Source organism: Aulonocara stuartgranti, assembly GCF_965226115.1.
Source record: "Aulonocara stuartgranti genome assembly, chromosome: 7".
NCBI classification, from domain to species: domain Eukaryota; kingdom Metazoa; phylum Chordata; class Actinopteri; order Cichliformes; family Cichlidae; genus Aulonocara; species Aulonocara stuartgranti.
Genome location: NC_138945.1, coordinates 16517485 through 16526341, shown reverse-complemented (window position 1 = coordinate 16526341; position 8857 = coordinate 16517485).

The following is an 8857-nucleotide window of genomic DNA, read 5'->3' as shown; positions in this document are numbered from 1 at the left end:
ATCAAAGGATCTCTTTCGGAAATTGGGTCAGTTCCTGATGTTCCCTGTGAGGAACCTTTTCCTGAACCCAGTATGAAGTCCAAAGACCTTCAGCTCAATAAGAAGAAGAAAAATGGCTTCTTCAAAAGACTTAAAACTCTGTTCTGCTGTTGTTGCAGACCAAAAGACACTGACTTACACTGAAACTGTCACTGTACTGGGTCTGCGACCCAGTATTGGTGTTCCAGTAACTGTAAATATGTAAATATAAATGGTAAATGGCCTGTATTTGTATAGCGCTTTACTAGTCCCTAAGAACCCCAAAGCGCTTTACACATCCAGTCATCCACCCATTCACACACACATTCACACACTGGTGATGGCAAGCTACATTGTAGCCACAGCCACCCTGGGGCGCACTGACAGAGGCGAGGCTGCCGGACACTGGCACTAGGGCTGGGTATCGTCACTGATTTCTAGAATCGATTCAATTCCGATTCGATTTAATTCGATTCTATTCAATTTGAATCTGGGAAATTTTGACAGAAATATTATAATTCAGATCAGTACATTTACATATTTTTGTATCTATAAAAAGGAAGCTGACACACGCAAGACTTTATCAAAGGTGTGAGCATCACAGCAGATGCCTTTGTGTCAAAGTAGCTGAAGATAAAACACAGAAAAACATGAAGGTGATTTTCCTGGCCTGGGATTTTATAAAAATATTCTGCAGTACATCAAAAACGAAAGAAAACCATTAATCAACACATGATTGTAATCTGAAGTTACAGCGGTTTTATTAGAGACACAGCTAAGCATTTTGCATAATTTTAAAAAGTTTAAATTTGGTCAGTATTGAACGGCAGAAATTAGGTTTTCTTTTCGGAAGTATATAAAACGAAAAGAAAAAAAAAAAGTCGGCCGACAGCGCTGTAAACAACGGTAGACTTGTGCATAACAAGTAAGCGAATAATGAAGAAAACAGATTTTTAGACGGGAAACTGTTCTTGAAGTACAGAGAGAGAGAGAGAGAGCTGTGCATCGTGGTCGAAGCAAAACAGTAAAAGTCAGAGTGAATACATGACAATGTTTATGTGAAGCAGTTTGGATCTTCTTTTGCTGCTGGTTCGGTCAATATTGTTTGGAGAGACATCAAACTAACAGCTTTAGAATCAGCGCATAAAGGGCGTAAACACAAAGCGCGGACCCGCCGACAGATCAGAATCAGCAAGCTGTCGGCTTTCAGCCCCGACCGTGAGAAAGCCGACAGCTAACTGATTCTAATCCGCGGGTCGCACTGTGTGTTTAAGTCTTTGTGCAGAATCCGTGTTCCTGCTCTCATTTACTGTCTTAGCTGTTTGGTGGTGGTTGAAATTTTGTGAGATTTCACCTGAGATTCTGGCATTTCGGGCAAAATAAATTTATATTAAAAAATCAATTCAGGATTTTAATGAATCGATTTTACGTTATCCAAGCCAGAATTGATTTTAATCGATAAATCGATTATAAAAACCCACCCCTAACTGGCACCACCGGGCCCTCTGGCCACCACCAGTAGGCAACGGGTGAAGTATCTTGTCCAAGGACACAACAACCGAGACTGTCCAAATATGTTGCTTGATGATTGTTGTTCATGTTTTTAGGGTTTCTTTAGTTTTCAGTGGGCTGGGTGTGTTTTTTTCCCCTTAGTGTTCTTTACTTAATTCTTGTTCATAGTTCCTGATTTGTTTTCCTAGTTCTTGTTTCTTAGTTTTTAGTTTCTTGAGTCTTGAGGTTTTGGTTTGTTTTTTGTGACGTTTATCTCTAATGAAAATGTTTTCCAGCAATAAAAGCTGCCGATTTAAGTTTCATTCCACGTAAGAGTCCTGTGTTTGGGTCCTACAACCTGCCTGTCACAGCACACCATGACAGAAATCAAATTTTATAAACTCATTCATATTTCTACACGAGTCTCCCATCTATATTAAATAATTTTTTTCTTTCAAACATTTGTAAGAGTCTTATGGTTCTCAAAATGCTTCCACAAGTCCAGTAAGTGTAGTGCAGTAACATAACATATTGATTGTATTATTTTTTAATACAGTTTGAACTTATTCTGTTAACATATGAACAACAGTAACTGAAACTGGTATATAAAATGCATTTCCTGTAGAAAATGCAGTGTGAAAGCTAATAGCTGAATAGTTTGAGTTGAATTTTTATAATTGCTGAAATCTCTGGTGAAAAACATGTTTAATGGGCTGAAATACAACGAAATATTCACCTGACAGCCAATGCGCAGAACTGAAATTCACACAGAAGAACTTGGAAACTAGCTGAACAGCTTGAAAATGTACATAAGAAAAAGTGTCTAATGGCAAAAGAAAATTTAGAGCTAAAACACATCTGAATGAATATTAGTAGCTCATATTCTTTAAACCACTGGGAGAGAGGAATTATGTATTTTAAATGTCTAAACTCAAGAATCTCAAATGAAAAAAAATGGAACATTTTCTTAATATCTGCTGTTTTTTGCCTTACCCATGTGCAGTGGTTCCCAAACTTTTTTTGCTAGGCCCCCCCTTTGTTTTACAAGAAAAATGTTCGCGCCCCCCCTTCTCGCGTGTGCACGTTCAAAACAACACTAAAAGCCTATTAAGAGAGATATGAATTTATTTAGAACTCACCGGAAAGAAAATGCCGCGAGCAAACCAACAAAAAATTGGGGATGGCAGGGAACTTGATATCCGCTCATCTGACCGCTGCAATCCAAGGTCTTCGTTTAGTAATATCGGATACATGAGATCCCTCCCGTTGCCTCCAGGAGGGGAAACAATGAAAAGAGAGCCCATTTTCCAGCTTCTTGCCTTCTCTATCGTGTGATCTAACGTTGCAACCGACGTACAACCATAGCTGATGCTTCTGCGTGCTTTGTTTGGCCTACTGTCATGGTGGGAGGGGTCGTGCCCCTCCAAAGCCCTATATGTGGAGGGATAGTAATTGTGCGTGTATATGTAAGCATTTAAACACTGCAGAGAGTAGTAACCGTATTTTGTCCCCCATTGCAGAAATCCATTTCACCGAAACAATAATGTGGCGCACAGTGTGACGTCAAAAAAGGCGCACACCTTTCACGCTGCGTTTTCCCCGTTTTCCTCGTCCACACGTAAATGCAAAAACGGAGTTTTTGAAAATATCCACCCTGGCAGGCGTTTTTAAAAATCAATTCAGTGACCGAAAACGTTGTTTATGTGTGGACGAAAGGTGCAAACATATAGAAAAATCTCATTTTTCAAAAATACCCGGGTACGTGTGGATGTAGCCTTTGTCTGTGTGAGTGTAACGGCTGCCGCAGGTGCAGCTGTTTGGGCGGGAAAAAGTACACAGCCTCTCTGATTGGTGGATTCAAATTGAGTTCAGACTCATTGACTGGCATAGATCCACACAGGCCCCTCCGTGCTCCATGTCTGTGTGTTTGTGTGAGTCTCTGTGTGCATGTGTGTGTTCATATGTGTCCATATTTGTAATTTTGTGTATCTGCTGGCTGTTCTTCCTTTTCTAAGGTTTCTGCCAATTTTTCACAGTTGAAAAGCAAGTAGTTTTGAGAAAACTTCAGCTTTTTTCAGATGGCCATTTTGCTTTTCCAATATTCTGCTTAAGTTATTACTTTTCTACTAAATTATACTATTTCTGCTACTATTATACTACTGTATATTAAGTTATACTGTTACACCACTTCTTTCAAACTGTTATGTTTGTGCTAAATATTAACATTTATGCTGAATTACAATACTTATGCTGTGTTTTACCATTTCTGCCAAGTTATTACATTTTTGCCAAGTTGAGCAAAATGATTACAAGTTCAACTACTTTTAAAATACTGACTTCAGCTTCTTCAGCTATTTTCAGCAGACAGCTTCAGCTTTACAGCATTCACACAGCATTTTTGCAGGAAATGCTAATTTTTCTAGTATTATGTTAATAACAGATTTGAGAAAAATCATATCTACATTATATCTTACTGTTATTATATTATTATGATCTGCTGCAAGCTGGTTAGAATCATATATGAAAACTAAAAAAAAGTAATTCCAAAATTTTGTCCTAACATTCAAACATTGAAACTACAAAAAGTGATGGCAAGAAGAAGAAGGTAATGTGATATCAATATAGTACCTGATAAAAGAAAAAAAAATGTTCTTTTCTGATTTGTTCATTGTAAGTTTGATCATATATCACTCGTACATCAGTTTTACAATTCCAAAAGAAAAATAAAGGTCAGACGATACAAAGTTGGGAATGCTTTGTGGTAAATGCTTTAGGATTACACTACATCTGTTAGCATTCCGTGACAGTAACCTATTCTATAGGTTGCACAACACCCTAGTAATACATTATTATCTAGTAATTACGCCACCTCTTGTTAAACGTCATGACACATGGCTACCTGACAGTCCTCTATAATTTAAAAGGACAAAGAAGCAAAATGAGGGTCCCATTGAAAACCTGGTGGTTGGGTTGATCAAATGAGTGAACCTATTGTGAGGGATTACCTCAGTGTCACGGTGCAGGATCACAGTGAACAGCTCATCCACACGGTCTCACGAACAGCATCACATGAGTGTCCGACACTCCTCAAGTGCTGACAGATATGAACCTTTGATGTGTATTAGTATGCCTAAGAGATGATTCACCTCCACCCTGTGCATAAACACCAAGACTGCAATTAAAAGGAGCACTAACAATATGGGCCGTAGATCGCCGACGACCGCAGCGCGTACACATCCAGTTAAAACGATTTTCATCCCTTGCATACAAACACATGCGTGCATGCACACGCCTTACTAATACTGTTGTGCCAACAATATTGCAGGAACGACTGATGACACTGATGACAGAAAGATGAGAGCGCTGACAGGGCGACAGGCGGTGAATACACTTTCATGGAAATAGCTCACGATGAAAAATGATACACTATTCATAGCAGAAAAGTACCCAATTGGTGGCAGATGTTAGATGCAGTATTTTTATGTTATTCCTCTCCTCTCAATTTGAAAAAAGCAATATACAGTATAGCTGGAAACTATTATACAAGTGGACATTTTACCAAATCAATGTAGAAAAAAACTGCCATGAAATGCACATAGACGCACGTAGATCATACTTGTATTGATTTGTGCTCGCCCTCTGGCAGTGTGAGGTATTTGAACACTACTAGAAGGCCATGGTTATCAATTCAGATGCTTTTTTGATACATGATAGCCATTAATAGAAAGTATTTCTTTGCCTTTAGCAAATAAGAAAATCATTTAGTCGTGCCTTTTCTGCTATGAGGACATATGAGTTTCTGTTTTGTCCCTCTCCTCTGTTTTAATTTATTTTAACTTTATCTGTTGTGATGCCTTCAACCATAAGTCTGGGAAACTAGATTCAGATGTACTGTACAGGGATGGGCTTGGATAGACACGAAAAAGAATAGAAACTGATTTTAAAAAATAATAAAAAACAAAAGAGGTTTCAGTTACCCTTATTGAATTCCCTTCCTGTCCTCTCCCAATATTCTGATAAAATATAAATGTCTTTTAAAACAGTTTTTGTCGCCCAGAATGCAGGAATGAGCACAGACTTCTGTCAAATGAGGTAACGCGTGCTCATTTTCTCTACTGTGCACAGCATTTATGTTTCCAGCTGCGGATATTCGACCCCCCCAAAGGCCTTTTCCGAGCCAGGAAAAACTCTGATGTAGGCCCCAAAGCACTTTGCAAAGCAGTCCCGTGATAACAGTCCTGGAGAGCCTGTTAATGCTGCATTTACGTCAAAGGGAAACAACATATTTGTATTTTTTCCAGCTTATAAAACAAACATAGAAGTCCTGGAAGGTAACTCTTACGAGCTGTTTGATGTTTTTTTCCCCCCTAAACCTCTGATTTATCCACCTGTGTTTCACACAAAATTGAAAGGACTGAAAAGCAGCTCAATGCAGTCATGCACATATCCCTACTTAAGTTCAAACTGAGCATCAAAATGGGGAAGAAAGGTGATGTACGTGACTTTGAATATGAAATGATTGCTCATGCCAGAAGGGTATGGCGTTATTTTTGTGCCACTATTCTGAGCGCACGTTAAAAAAAATTTGCTCTCAAGGTTCTTTCTGTGAAGTTCTAGCTGTTTAGCAGTGAACAGGACTCCTGCATGACTAAGAAGTCCTTCACAAGCTCCAGATGCAGGAAGAGCTGTACTGATTTTGATCGACAGCTTCCTGATGTGAGAAACGCTATGCAATGGTAAGTTTTCTCTAAATCTCTTTTTAGTTGTGATGGGATTTCCGGCTCTTTTTAGAGAACCGGCTCTTTCGGTTCAGCTCACTAAAAAGAGCTGGCTCTTTCGGCTCCGAACTGGCTCTTCAGGTTGTTTTGTTGCTTTAATTAATTTATTATTAACAATAATACAAAATTATGCACAAAAGGAATTACTAATGTAAAAAAAAAGTGGTTTTATTTATATATTTATATATGTTTATATATAAATATATGCGGTGGCCCCTAGAGACATGTGTTGCTTGGGATGAATTGGTTTCTTCTAAACCCAATTCATCCCTCCCACCTACTTCCCTCTCAAACTGTCTTATTGAGATTAGATCCTGGTTCTCCTCCAATTTTCTCAAACTTAACAAAGTTTTACTTGTTGGTACACCATCTATCTTAACCAAATCCCACAGTTTTTCCATTAACATTGAAAATTCTCCCACCCTTCCCTCCCCTCAGGTTAAGAGTTTGGGTGTCATGTTGGATAATACTCTTTCATTCCAGTCTCACATTAATTACATAACCCGGTCTGCTTACTTCCACTTACGTAATATTAACCGACTCCGTCCCTTCCTTACCCCCCATGCTGCTGCCATCTTTGTCCATAGTCTTATTACTGCAATTCCCTCCTATTTGGTCTCCCTAAAAGGTCCCTTCATAAACTCCAACTTCTTCAAAATTCTGCAGCTCGGGTCATAACTTGCACTCCGTCAAGAGCTCATATTACCCCAGTTCTTCAGCAGCTTCACTGGTTGCCCGTAGAAGACAGGATAAATTTTAAAATCGTACTTCTTACATACAAGTGTATCCATAAATCTGCTCCTTCATATTTGTGTGACCTGCTCCATATCACCACTGTTTCCTGCCTTTTCAGATCATCATCTGCTATTCATCTTACTGTTCCATCCTCACACCTTATCACTATGGGGAACAGAGCTTTCAGTCGCTCTGCTCCTCGGCTCTGAAACTCTCTTCCTCCTGCACTAAGAAATATTGACTCCCTTTCCGTATTTAAGACACAGCTCAAAACACATCTGTTTAAACTGGCTTATTCGCTTTAATGCCGATTTTATCTGTTGTCAAGCTCTGTTTTGTAATTTTAACTTATTTTATGTATTTTATGACTACTGTTTCTTTTATTAATTTAATTTTTTGTAAGGTGACCTTGGGTTTCTGAAAGGCACTCTCAAATAAAATGCATTATTATTATTATTATTATTCATTATTATTATTATTTCCTCAGGCTGAGTTTTTTCACGCTGAAAAGTTGATTTGTTTTGGGTCACACTGAAGACACCGACGCTGAAGACATAGCTGTTCTTTTGTACTGCTTTTAAGCGAAACATTCTTTGTATATGAGGCCAAGGGTGTTCATCCTCTTCAGCTCTAGCGTAGACAATTGGCTCTGCCATGTTTTCATGTGTTTCTTCTTTCCGTGTGTCCGCCACTTTGAAATGCTTGGGCGGCTCTGCCCGCCACAGTTTCAGACTGGTCATGTGACTGCATGGTCACATCTGATTGCTAAAAAAGTTACCGGAAACCCCACTGGCGGCATGTTATCTAATGTGTTAAACTAATTATTTTTTTTAAAAAGTAACGAGTAGAATTTTGCAAATGTAACGGAGTAAAAGTACCGTTTCTTCTTCACAAATGTACTCAAGTAAAAGTAAAAAGTACATTTTTTTCAAAAACGTACTTAAATAAATGTAACGGAGTAAATGTAACTTGTTACTACCCACCTCTGTTATCCACACACACACACAATAGCAGCCCCTCCTGCTCAGTTTTTGCATTTGCGCTCGCTCGCAATGTGTTGCTCGTGCTCTCAACATTTCTGCCCGTGCGTGTTCAACTCTTTCTGTACACCGTTATATTTGTACCTCAAAATCACACATTGCGAGCGAGCACAAATGCAAAAACTGAGCGAGAGGGGCTATTGTGTGTGTGTGTGGATAATAGCAAACACTGAAATACATTTTTTGCACGCAGCAATGAATTTTGTTCACTCAAATTGAGCTTTTCTTCGCTCAAAATAAATTTTTCCTCAAAATGCAACACTTGCACCTGCAAACCTTTTTTACGTGCGCTCAGAATAGTGGCACAAAAATATCGCCATAGAAGGGCTGGTCTGAGTATTTAAGAAACTGTTGATCTGCTAGGATTTTGCCACACAATCATCCCCACAGTTTACAGAACATGTCCAGTGAGCATCAGTTCTCTCTCTCTTTGCTGATGTCAAAGGTCAGATGATAATGGACAGACTAACAACGAAAGATTAACAGGCATTTAAGTAATCACTTGTTATAACTGAGGTATCCTGAAGAGCGCAAATCACTGAACACCGAACCGAGTGCCACTCCTGTCAGCTAAGAACAGAAAACGGTGGTTAAAACTTGCACAGGCTTATCAAAGTTGGTCAACCGAAAACTGGAAAAACATCTGGCCTGATGACTCTCGATCGCTGCTACAGCATTCAAATGGTAGGGTCAGAATTGGTGTAAACATGAAAGCATGGATCCTTCCTGCCTGGTATCAATGGTTCACGCTTGTGTTACCGATGTAATATTGCAGAGAATCATTTCTTAGCATGA